Source organism: Pan troglodytes, chromosome 1 (genome assembly GCF_028858775.2).
Source record: "Pan troglodytes isolate AG18354 chromosome 1, NHGRI_mPanTro3-v2.0_pri, whole genome shotgun sequence".
Lineage (NCBI taxonomy): Eukaryota > Metazoa > Chordata > Mammalia > Primates > Hominidae > Pan > Pan troglodytes.
Genome location: NC_072398.2, coordinates 8,532,082 through 8,545,539, shown reverse-complemented (window position 1 = coordinate 8,545,539; position 13,458 = coordinate 8,532,082). Strand labels below are relative to the sequence as shown.

The window sequence follows — 13,458 nt, the reverse complement described above, 5'->3', positions numbered from 1 at the left end:
AAACCTGGGACTGGAATTCTCCAGGCCCCACGGCTGCTATCACAGCTGCCTGTACCACACATGTGCCTCCCTGATGTGGCAAGGGTGGCCATATGTGGCTTATTAATAAACTTTCTCTGTCTTACAGATTGCCTCGAAGATGCCAGATTTCCCCAAAGACTCTGTTTGCTGGACTGTCTCCCTTTTTAAGTTTCCGGGAGCTATAAACACAGCCATCTCTGTCTTAATTCTTAACGACTGGAGGTAAAAGATTCTGCTGCTCTAATGCATTCAATCTAAACAGGTGATCTATTATTACAAGGGATTAAATTAAACAGTATATCGCTTTGATATGGTTTGGCTGTGTCCCCACCCAAATCTCATCTTGAATTACAGCTCACCTAATACCCTCGTGTTATAGGAGGGCTCCAGTGGGAGATAATTGAATCATAGGGACGGTTTCCCCCATACTGATCTCGTGGTAGTGAGTAAGTCTCATGAGATCTGATGGTTTTGTTTTTTGTGTTTTGTTTTTTGTGTTTTTTTGCCTGGGAATGAGAAAATAAATTTATTTCGTTGTGGGGAGCAGGCTGATGTCCAGCCTCAGAGCTCCTGGAACTGCTTCTTGGTGCTGGCGGCCTTGGTGACCTTGAGCACATCGAAGCACACCATCTTGCTCAGGGGCCGGCACTCACCCACTGTGACGATGTCACTGATCTGGATGTCCCTGAAGCAGGGGGAGAGTTGTACGGACATATTCTTGTGGCCCTTCTTGAAGTGGTTGTACTTGCAGATGTAGTGCAGTCTCAGCAGATGACAGTGATCCTCTGCATCTTCGTCTTGGTCACCACGCCAGAGAGGACCCACCCTCGAATGGAGACATTCCCAGTGAAGGGGCATTTCTTGTCAATGTGGGCGCCCTCAATAGCCTCTTGAAGCCCAGACTGATGTTCTTGGCGTACAACGGGGACTTCTCCTGCCAGTGTCTCCCAGCAGGACCCTCTTCTTGTTTTGAAAGGTGGTCGGCTGCTTTTAGTAGGCACCGTCTGTCTGAATGTCCGCCGTCTTCCTGGCCGCCTGAAAAAAGGGTCTGACGGTTTTATAAAAGGAAAGTCCTTTCACTTGGCTCTCATTCTCTCTTGTCTGCCACCATGTAAGATGTGACTTTTACCTTCTGCCATGATTGTGAGGCCTCCCAGCCACGTGGAACTGTGAGTCCATTACACCTCTTTTTCTTTATAAATTTCCCAGTCTCGGGTATTCCTTTATCAGCCATGTGAAAATGCCCTAACATACACTTCTTTCTTCATTGTCTTCTGTGAGACACTAGATTTTGGAGGTTAAGGGAATTTGATTTGGATTTCTGGCTCCGCCTGTTCTTACTAGGTGTATAACATTTTGCAAGTTACCTAGCCATCCTAATACTGTTTTTCTTATCTCTAAAGTGGGGATAATAACAGAGTCTTCTCCTGAAGGTTATTGTGAGGATTAAATGAAAAGATGTAGGTGACACTAGTTGTGTAGTCTGAGACAGAATATGTACTCAATAAATGTTAGCTATTATGGTTAGTATACATCTTGCAGGAGGATGGGAACGAACATGGGAAAAGTAACTAAGAATTAGCTTTTGGTTCCTACCAAGCAGCTGGAGTTTGGGTCTTAAGTTTTCAACTTGATATGTCATATATAAAATTCTTTTGCAAACTACCTATCAGGTACTACGATTACTACTTGGGCGACTGGATCATTAGAAGCCCAAACTTCAACATCAAGCTATAGACTCATGTAATAAACCTACACATGTACCCCGTGAATCTAAAATTACAAAATAAATAAATAATTCATTAATTATTATTATTTTTTGAGACAGGGTCTCACTCTGTCTCCCAGGCTGGAGTAAAATGGCACAATCTCAGCTCATGGCAACCTCCAATTCCCAGGCTCAAGCAATCCTCCCACCTCAGCCTCCCAAGTAGCTGGGACTATAGGAATGCACCGCCACAACTGGCTAATTAAAAAAAATATTTTTTTCTAGAGCTAAGGTCTCATTGATTGCCCAGGCTGGTCTCGAATGAACTCGTGTGCTCAAGCGGTTCTCCCACCTCAGTCTCCCAAAGTGCTGGGATTAGAGGTGTAAGCCACCATGCCCAGACATGAAATTCTTTTTTTTTTTTTTTGAGACACAGCCTCACTCTGTCACCCAGGCTGGAGGGTAGTGAGCTCGGCTCACTGCTACCTCTGTCTCCTGGGTTGAAGTGATTCTCCTGCCTCAGCCTCCTGAGTACCTGTGATTAATGGCATCCACCACCACACCCAGCTAATTTTTTTCTATTTTTGTTAGAGAAGGGGTTTCACGATGTTGATCAGGCTGGTCTGGAACTCCTGACCTCAGGTGATCCACCCCCACTTGGCCTCCCAAAGTGCTGAGATTACAAGCATGAGCCACCGCGCCCAGCCTAAAGTTATTTTTCAGGTGGCTCATCCCCTTTCCTAGCTCATCCTTATTATATGAATGTGTTTGATATTTCTTTCCCATTTTTGCCATTCTCTTTTTATTATTATGAAACAATTCTGGCATATAAAAAGCATGGAGAAGAGTACAATTAGTAAGCATGTACCCATAACCTACATTACGGGTAGGTTATGGGTACATGCTTTACAAAGCATTACAAAACATAGTTAAAATCTGAAAGTTTCTGTACACGATCCCCTAAACCTCTCCCAGGTCATCAATCTAAAAAGTCCTCCACACCTTTATTCCATCTTAAAATGAAAATTCTGGCAGGAGCTTACCATTTGGACAAAACTTCAAAATGGTAGTTCTGTTTGAGAGCTAGTAAAGGAAGACAGCATTGAATAAAGGCAATGAATATAACTGGGCCTCAAACTCTGAAAATTTTGTTTTCCTAATTGGGATTGTTCATCAGCTCAGAGAGAAAACTGCAGCCACCATTTTTCTCTCATCCACAATATTCAGAGCAATGTTTTTCAAACTCTATTCCCTGACCCCTTAGTAAATCATGAAATCAATTTGGTGGATTAGGATCAGCAAGATTAAAAATAACAAAGCAGACAAAATAGAACAAAAGAAAGGATAAGCAAGGAGAAAATACCAAAGTGTGTAAGGGGGCCAGGCGCGGTGGATCATTCCTGTAATCTCAGCACTTTGGGAGGCCGAGGCAGGTGGATCATCTGAGGTCAGGAGTTCAAGACCAGCCTGGCCAACATGGTGAAACCCTGTCTCTATTAGAAATACAAAAATTAACTGGACATGGTGGCAGATGCCTGTAATCCCAGCTACTTGGGAGGCTGAAGCAGGAGAATCATTTGAACCCGGGAGGCAGAGGTTGCAGTGAGCTGAGATTGCACCACCGCGCTCCAGCCTGGGCAACAGAGGGAGGCTATCTCAAAAAAAAAGTGTGTAAGGGTAAATTTTGTTGTGGAAGCTTTTGTTTCCTATTTGTATATGATTATGTATTTGTATATGTGCACACAGTCGCTATGTACTATTATATTCCTCTCCCATGGGTTATAATGAAAAAAACCCTGAGACCTGCTGTTGCGAAGACTTGACAATGTTCCAGAAGGCCTGATGTCCAGTCTTCAGCTTTTGGGTGAGAAGGAAGCGATGAAGCGGGAGGATAATATCAAGGCATTGCTTCAAGGACCAAGGCTTCCGCCTGGAAACTTGCAGCATGAAATATACAGTCCCAGCACTTCTGTCTCCCTACCTAAACCGTTTACTTCCTGGGGCTATACGTGGACAGAAGTATACCCTCCGACCAGAATGCTGAAAAATTTGACAGCCAAGCTTGAGTCTTATTTATCCTTGTGTTCTCAATCCTTCTTACTGCCCAGTGATTTTCAAAGCCATATGCATAAATTAGGTACTTCATTAAAGGTGTTTCAGGGATACCTGAAATGTGTCTGAATCAGGTATGGTAAGGCACGCAGACATGGAAACGACTGTCAAGAGGGAAGATGTTATTTGTACTTACAGATCCCTGGAAACAGGGGCTACAGCAGGCCACACAGGGCCACACGGGGAAGGACTGGGGTCTGTCGGGACACAGAGGGAGCAAGGGGTAAACAGGGGCAAGAGACTTTACTGTGGTTCTGCTGGAAGGAACAGGCTAGGCAGGGTAAGTAGGCTGAGCAGGTTCCGGGTCAGCTGGTTTGAATAATTTCAGTGGGCCTTGGGATTGGGGGTGAGGCCCCTAGTTTTGGTAACTGGTCCTGAGGTAAACAGGACACATGGTGGATAGTGGCCCTGAGTGCGAGAGCCTTGAGAGAGCCCGAGGAAGGAGGCGGTTGGGAGTCTGGGCTCTGGCTTGGTTGGTTTGCACATGTGAGGTGTGCTGTGAGGCAAAATGTTCTCTACCTCTAGGAATTTGCTAGCCCTGAGAGGAGGCCTCTTTCCAGGGTCAGTAAGGCCCCAGGATGTCAAAGGATCAAACATACAAAAAAGGATCGCTGGAGGCCAGGAGTTCGAGACCAGCCTGGGCAACACAGTGAGGCCCCATCTACACAAAAAATAAAAACTAAAAAAAAGACATGATTAAAACAGTTTTTGAAATGGAGATGGAGTATCTGACTGATACAGTTTTTCTGTGCTCATTCTATTGTGAGGCAAAAAGTAGAATATTTAGGCCGGGTGCAGTGGCTCACGCCTGTAATCCCAACACTTTGGGAGGCCAAGGCGGGCAGATCATCTGAGGTCGGGAGTTCATGACCAGCCTGAGCAACATGGAGAAACCCTGTCTCTACTAAAAATACAAAATTAGCCAGGCGTGGTGGCGCATGCCTGTAATCCCAGCTACTCAGGAGGCTGAGGCAGGAGAATTACTTGAACCCAGGTGGCAGAGTTGCAATGAACTGAGATTGCGCCATTGCACTCCAGCCTGGGCAAAAAGAGTGAAATTCTGTCTAAAAAAAAAAAAAAAGAATATTTGCCCATAATTCATAGTCTCTCTCTCTCTCTCCTTTTCCTTCCCTTCTTTACATGTCTAGTTTGGTGCTTGGTACATAATGGGCATTCAAAAGTGTTCAGTTTTCTTCCCTTTACATTTAAATATAATAATTTTGGCCAGGCGCAGTGGCTCATGCTTGTAATCCCAGTACTTTGGGAGGCTGAGGTGAGTGGATCACTTGAGGTCAGGAGTTTGAGACCAGCCTGTTCAACATGGTGAAACCCTGTCACTACTAAAAATACAAAAATTAGCCAGGTGTGGTGGGGCATGCTTGTAATCCCAGCTACTCAGGAGGCTGAGGCAGAAGAATTGCTTGAACCTGGGAAGCAGGTTGCAGTAAGTCAAGATCATGCCACTGCATTCCAGCCTAGGCAACAGAGTGAGACTTTATCTCAATAATAATAATAATACTTTTGAATTAGTAGATATAAACTAGTTTCTGTGTGAAAGTGGATTCATTAGAACATGTAATATTATTAAATGATTGTCTCTGCACTTGTGGAAATTAGCATTTCTGGCATACTAAAGCAAAGAAATGTGATAATAGTGGATTGTATTTATTAGAGTTGTCAGGTAAAAATATAGAATGGCCAATTAAATTTGAATTTCAGGTAAACAACAAAAATGTTTATGTATGTCCCAAATATTGCATGAGACATACTCGGGCTAAAAAATATATATATTTGTTGCTTTCTTGAAATTAATATTTAACTGGAAATTCTGTACTTTTATTTACTGACACCTTAATGTGGTAGGCAGAATTCTAAAAACAGCCCCCCACGATTCCATATCCTAATCTCTGGAGTCTGTGAATCCGGGAATCTACCACTCCCATTATTAAATTCTTACATACAGCTCTGTAGGACACAGTTTACCTTAAGAGAGGAAGGTTTTCCGGTGGGCCTGATCTACGCAAATGGACCGTGAAAAGCAGAGAACTTTCTCTGGCTGATAGAAGAAGGGGGCAGAAAAGAGGGCCGAAGACGAAATCACAGAGACTCAGAAAGTGAGAAGGACTCCATGCTCCACGGCTGACTTCGAAGATGGCAAAGGCTGCTGAGAAGAAATGTAAGCAACTTTGAGGAGCCAAGAACAGCCCTTACTGACAGCTACCAAGGAAAAAAGCACTTCGGCACATCAATTGCAAGAACTCAAATTCTACCAAAACCAGGCTGAACTTGGAATGGTTTCTTCCCCAGTCTCCAGATAACAACGAACCCCAGCCAACACCCTGACCTTTGCCTTTGGCTATCCTGTGCCTGAGACCCTGCTGAACCTCTCTGGACCTACAGACCTATGAGCTAATATTATGAGCATCATTTTCAGCTGCTAAATTGGTGATACTTTTTTTTCTTTTTTCTTTAGAGTCAGGGTCTCTCCCTGTTGCCCAGGCTGGAGTGCAGTGGTACAATCGTAGGTCACTACAGCCTCCAATGCCTGGGCTCAAGTCATCCTTTTACCTCAGCTTCCTGAGTAGTTTACGGGCATGCACCACCACACCTGGCTAATTTTTAATTTTTTGGTAGAGATGGGGGTCTCACTATGTGACTAGGCTGGTCTCAGACTCCTGGCCTCAAGCAGTCCTCTTGCCTCAGCCTCCTGAGTAGTTAGGACTACAGGTGCCTGTCACCATGCCCAGCTAATTTTTTCAATTTTTTTTTTTAAGAGACAGAAGTATCTTGCTATGTTTCTCAGGCTGATCTTGAACTCCTGGTCCCAATTGATCCTCCAGGCTTGTCCTCCAGAGTAGCTGGGTTTACAGGCACAAGCCACCCTGCCCAGGTGTGCAGCGCTTTCTTATGCAGCAAGAGAAGATGAATACTCCTAGTATTTATATGGCTTTTTTTTCAAAGCTTGTCACATTTTTTTTATTATTATTATTTGATTGTCAAATGTATGAGAGAAACCAGTCCATCAGTAAGATTTATGATGGCCAGGCGTGATGGCTCACACCTGTAATCTCAGCACTTTGGGATGCCAAGGCAGGCAGATCACTTGAGGCCAGGAGTTCTAGACCAGCCTGGCCAACATAGTGAAACCCTGTTGCTACTAAAAATACAAAAAAAATTAGCCAGGCATGGTGGCACTCACCTGTAATCCCAGCTACTCAGGAGGCTGAGACACGAGAATCCTCTCAACCAGGGAGGTAGAGGTTCAGTGAGCCAAGATCATGCCACCACACCCCAGCCTGGGTGATGGTAAAAAAAAAAAAAATTTTTTTTTTTTTTGAAACCAACAAATGTTGAATAAAATACCTGAAGTAAGGCATGGATATTTTTGAAAACCTACATTTTTCTGCTTTTTCCTTCCTTTATGTTTTCCTTCATATTCTGAATAAGGAAGTCATTCTTTTGGAGAGGGATTCCCTTGCTCAGTACTACAGAAGAGTTTTTTAAAAGAAGTGAGCTTTCACAAAGGATTGAAAACTAAAGACAGAGTCAGTTTGAGGGCCTAAAGTTGACAAGATATAGAGAATTAAAGGTCTTCGTAAAGATACAAGAAGAATCGTTCCAAAATGATTCTGTTACTTTGGCTATAGAGATAATGTAAAGCTTTATGTGTGTTCCACAAACTCCTATCTAAGTAAGTACATTTCTCTTTTGTGTGCGTGAAGCAGGGCTAACCCATAGGCAGTGAGTCCAGAGCCAGCCTCCCTTAGTAAATGTCTTTTTTTTTTTTTTTTTGAGATGGAGTCTCACTCTGTGGCCCAGGCTGGAGTGCTAGAGTGCAGTGGTGCAATCTCAGCTCACTACAACCTCCGACCACCCTTCCGGGTTCAAGTGATTCTCGTGCCTCAGCCTCCTGAGTAGCTGGGATTATAGGCACACGCCACCATGCCATGCTAATTTTTATGCTTTTAGTAGAGATGGGGTTTTACCATGTTGGCCAGGCTGGTCTGTAACTCCTGGCCTCAAGTGATCCGCCTGCCTTGGCCTCCCAAAGTGCTGGGATTACAGGCATGAGCCAACATGCCTGGCCATATCTAAGTAAATTTGAAAAGTAGCCTGCCCCATTCTCCAGTCTACATATTGAGGAATAGGATTATCAAGAGAGCTGTAGCCAATAATCTGGTCTATGGGGTTTTTTAAAAGAAAAATCTTAGACAAATTAAGTTTAACAGAGTTTAATTGAGCAAAGAACAGTTTGAGAGTCAGGCAACCCCCAAGCCAGAATGCCTTCAGAGAGCCTCTACCACAGCCATGTGATGGAAGATTTATGGACAGAAAAAGGAAAGGACATGCAGGAAAACGGAAGTGAGGTGCAGAAACCGCGGATTGGTTACAGTTCGGCGTTTGTCTTCTTTGAACCCAGTTGGAACAGTTTGCTATCCTTCACTGACTGAAACTTAGTGATTGGCACAAGGGTAGGTTATAGTCTATTTACACCTCCATTTAGGGTATAGTTCACCATGTACAGATAAACCTTTAGGCTGAACTTTAGATATGTAAGGAGGCAGATTTAGACTAAACTTAATTTAACAGACTCTAAGAACTGTAAGGCCAGGCGCCGTGTCTCACACCTGTAATCCCAGCACTTTGGGAGGCCAAGGCAGGCGGATCATGAGGTCAGGAGTTCGAGACCAGTCTGGCCAACGTGATGAAACCCCATGTCTACTAAAGATAAAAAAAATTAGCTGGGCGTGGTGGCACGTCCTGTAATCCCAGCTACTTGGGAGGCTGAAGCAGGAGAATTGCTTAAACCTGGGAGGCGGAGGTTGCAGTGAGCTGAGATTGCACTCCAGCCTTGGTGACAGGGAGAGATTCCATCTCAAAAAAAAAAAAAAAGAAGAGTGAAATCATAGGGCTATGGAAAGGGAACCCGTGTGCTGAGTCAGCCTCTGGATAGGGGCCACAGGACTGACTGAGCCAGGAGTCACAGGTCTGGGTGGGGTCCGTCAGTTGCTAGAATGCAAAAGTCTGAAAAACATCTCAAAAGAGCAACCTTAGGTTCCACAATAGTGATGTTATCTACGGGAACAATTGGAGAACTCACAAATCTTGTGACCTCTGGCCACGTGACTCCAGAGCAGTAAGGGATTACAGAAAAACAGGCTAGGGCACATGACTGGTTATCATTTAGCTACATCTACCATTTTAGCAGAATTCAGGCTAATCCTAATCTTGTGGGCTTTCATTAGTCTTACAAAGGCAGTTTCAGTCCCAGAACAAGGAGGGGATCAGTTTTAGGGAGAGACTATGATCATCATTGCTTTAAAGTTAAATTATGGACTAAATTTCTCCCATGGTTAGCTTGGCCTATGCCCAGAAATGAGTGGGGACAGCCAGCCTGTGAGACTAGAAGCAAGGTGGAATCAGCCACGCTACACTTCTTTCACTGTTAGAATCTTTGCAAAGGTGTTTTCACTAGAGGCCTTCTTGTGCTGGCCTAGGGACTCACACTACTCAGAGATGGTGGAGATTGAGCCATGCTAGGTGGTTATCCACGCTGGCCGTCCAAGTGGCTCCTCAGAGGGAGGGTCACAGCATTTACCCCGCCCAGCTTCTTTTGATTCCACAGGCAAATTCCCGCTTATTTCTAAGATCCGGTTCATGATCCAGGGAGTCAATACCCACTTTTCTCTGTGCTTTCTTTGACCTAGTAGTTAAAATCATAAGCTCTAGAGGCAGATAAACTTAGGTTTCCTGGTTCTAGAGTTAACTGCCTCTCTAATTTTCAATAAGTTGTTTAATTTCTCTAAGCCTCAGTTTCCACATCTGTAAAACTCATAGTGTATTGTAATAATTAACATAGACTAGGCGTGGTGGCTCAAACCTGTAATCACAGCACTTTGGGAGGCTGAGGCAGGTGGATCACTTGAGGCCAACGATTCAAGACCAGCCTGGCCAATATGGCGAAACCCTGTCTCTACTAAAAATACAAAAATTAGCTGGGCATGGGCCGGGCGCAGTGGCTCACGCCTGTAATCCCAACACTTTGGGGGGCCGAGGCGGCAGATCACGAGGTCAGGAGATCGAGACCATCCTGGCTAACACAGTGAAACCCTGTCTCTACTAAAAATACAAAAAATGAGCTGGGTGTGGTGGTGGGCACCTGTAGTCCCAGCTACTCGGGAGGCTGAGGCAGGAGAATGGCATGAACCCGGGAGGCGAAGCTTGCAGTGAGATGAGATCCTGCCACTGCACTCCAGCCTGGTGACAGAGCGAGACTTCGTCTTAAAAAAAAAAAAAGTTAGCCAGGCATGGTGGCATGTGCCTGTAATCTCAGCTACTTGGGAGGCTGAGGCAGGAGGATTGCTTCAATATGGGAGATGGAGGCTGCAGTGAGCCAAGATTGCACCACTGCACTTTAGCTTGGGTGACAGAGTGAAGTCCCATCTCAAAAAAAAAAAAAAATTATTAAATAATGTATAAATGCAGTCAGCCTCATGACTGGCATGTGTTACATTTTTAATAATTGCTACCCACTGTCATTATTGATATTATCATTACTTTGTTGTATTGTTATTGTGTTCCTTGGTATTTCTTTCCTATAAAGCTCTGAGCAACTTTGGAGAGCAGGGATCATATTTTATTTTTATTAATTTTCCTGAACATCTACCATGATGTCTGGCACATAATAGACACTCCATAATTGTTTGCTAAATGAATGGATCAATGAATCAGCAATTGCTTTGAAGTGTCCCTGCTGGAAAATGTGTTTGTATGCTTTTTTTTTTTTTTTTTTAAAAAAAAAGGAAAAGTATGCAATGGGTTTGGGATAAGGCCAGAGGTTTTTCTTTCATGTAGGTCTGGGACAACACGTTGTCAGCATCCCCGTGAACTTGGAAAGAGAGAACTGGATGGCATACCTTCCAGATATATTACATTAGGTGACAGAAAGCCAGCCACGCTTCATTCCTATCCCTATGTGCTTTATAAGCAAGTAATCGCTGTAATAACTACCCTGTCCAATGTCTTGCCTTCTCTCTGCTCATGGTCTGTTTCCCTAATTTATCCCCACCACTAAAGCGAGAAGACTGCTCTCAAACTCATGGCTCTGCAGACATGCCAGCATGGTGTTCAGTTCACATTTTGCCTGAGGTGTTACAGCCATGTGGATTCACTTGAACAACAGGAAAGCCAAGCCGATTCCCAAAGGATTCCAGAAATGACTTTTGGAAGCACATTTTAAAAATTCCCAAATGCATGTGCCTGGAGTAAGAAAAGCCTGCAAACAAGTATATCCACCTTCACAGTGAAAATCTCTCCTATCTCAATTGCCTTCTTTTAGGGTTGGTGTTTCCAAGTGTCGGGTAAGACCCCCTAAACTATATGTGTATTATCACATCTCTAAATATTTAAGCACAATTCTCTATCTAAAAAATTTCCACATTTTCCACGGAAACCCTCCGGTTTTTCTAAATTCACATGTACTCTTTTTGTTGTGTGTCTGTGACAGAGTCTCGCTCTGTTGCCCAGGCTGGAGTGCAGTGGTGTGATCTCAACTCACTGCAACCTCTGTCTCCCGGGTTCAAGCGGCTCTCCTGCCTCAGCCTCCCAAGTAGCTGGCATCACAGGCAGGCACCACCACGCCCGGCTAATTTTTTGCATTTTTAGTAGAAACAGGGTTTCACCATGTTGCTCAGGCTGGTCTTGAACTCTTAAGCTCAGGTGATCCGCCAGCCTCGGCCTCCCAAAGTGCTGGGATGACAGGCGTGAGTCACTCATACTCTTTATGGGGTGAGGTTCCTACACTGTTACCCTCAGAAAGGAAGTGTATTTGTGCACACACATGTGTGTGTGAGGTGGGAAGGTAGCACTTACAGGTGAATCATCAAAAGATTTCACAGATTCTAGAAGTAGGTCATGTATCTCATGATCTTCATTTTGGAAAGATTTGTTTGGTTCCTGAAAAACCAATCACTTATGCCTATAGGGATATTTGCTCACCAAATACTCATTGAGCACTGCTGTACACAGGACTCTACTAAACATTCTAGAAAATGAAAAAGGCTCTGGATGGGTAAGAGTCCAGTTGTGTACAGTTATCCAAAATACAAGAAAAGACAGAAATGATGCTGGTTATAGCGTTTAATAAAGAGTGATTATTTCTGGCTTGAGTGAGCTGGAAAGGCTTCAGAAGGAAGTGAAATTTGAACTCAGTCTTGAAGAATGGGTAGTTTTGTCATTAGTGGAATAGAAGGGATACAGTGGAAGAACATTCCCAGAAGGTAGATCAAGAAAGAACAAAGAACAGAGCTGGAAGGTGACTCAAGGATACACTCAGGCCTGTTTGTTCCAGTAGAGCTTTTACACTGGGAAGTAACAGGAGGAAATTTTGCAAAGTGGACAAGGGTGTCTAAGAAAAGACCAGAATGGCAGTAGTATTAAACAGGACTCATTAGTTTGTAGTGGGTAAAGATAAAACTAATGAATTAATGACTTAGCATCCTTCGGGAAAACAAAACAAAACAGAAACTCTCAAGCTTTAGGAAAGTAAGGGGAGGGGAGAATCATTTAGCTTGGCACACATTGAGGCAGTTCAAGGTATCAAGAGAACCCTGAGAGAGGGTGTAATAGCGATTCAGTGGCTCTCATACTCCAAACTGCCATCTATTTCTTTTACTTTCTTTCCTTTGCTTATTTGTATTCTCTTCTAATATGCAAGTCTTTGCCTGTAGCCCCAACTTTTTTATTTTGTTTGTTTTATTTTTAATATTTTATTATTTTATATTTTATTTGAGACAAAGTCTCACTATGTTGCCCAGGCTTGTCTCAAACTCCTGAGCTCAAGGGATCCTCCCACCTTGGCCCCCTAAAGTGCTGTAACTATAAGTCACCTCACCAGACAGCCCCAACTTCATAGTCCTCTGTTATTGTGATTTCAGAGGCAAAATTGCCTCTTGTACAGCTCCAAACAAAAAATACAAGGGCGGGCCGGGTGCGGTGGCTCACGCCTGTAATCCCAGCACTTTGGGAGACTGAGGCGAGTGGATCACCTGAGGTCGGGAGTTCGAGAACAGCCTGACCAACATGAAGAAACCCTGTCTCACTAAAAATACAAAATTAGCCAGGCGTGGTGGCACATGCCTGTAATCCCAGCTACTCGGGAGGCTGAGGCAGGAGAATCGCTTGAACATGGGAGGCAGAGGTTGCAGTGAGCCGAGATTGTGGCATTGCACTCCAGCCTGGGCAACAAGAGCAAAACTTTGTCTCAAAAAAAAAAAAAAAGAAAAAATACAAGGGTGGAGCTCTGATTTCTGTGGCTTCAGTCACAGGACCACCCTAGTTGAATCACATGACGATGGGAAAGGGGCATTTTGATTGGCCAGCCCTGTGTCACATTCCTACTCTGTAAGCCATGAGAAAGCTTTGTGGACAGGCAGGTACAATAACCGCCAGCTTTCATTGCACCATGCTATGAGTTTTATTCTTTCATGAATTAATTCATTCTTTCACATATTCATTTCTTCAGTTTTTTTCTTTTGAAAAAGGGTCTCCTCTGTTGCCCAGGCTAGAGTGCAGTGACGCAATATGGCTCACTGCAGCCTTGAACTCCCAGGGTGAAG

The 13,458-nt window shown here is 44.0% G+C and overlaps 1 pseudogene; it reads right to left on the bottom strand.

Annotated features, from left to right (window-relative positions):
• Positions 1 to 582: 582 nt before the first annotated feature.
• Positions 583 to 9,501, bottom strand: LOC469728 (small ribosomal subunit protein uS17-like; annotated as a pseudogene).
• Positions 9,502 to 13,458: the final 3,957 nt, after the last annotated feature.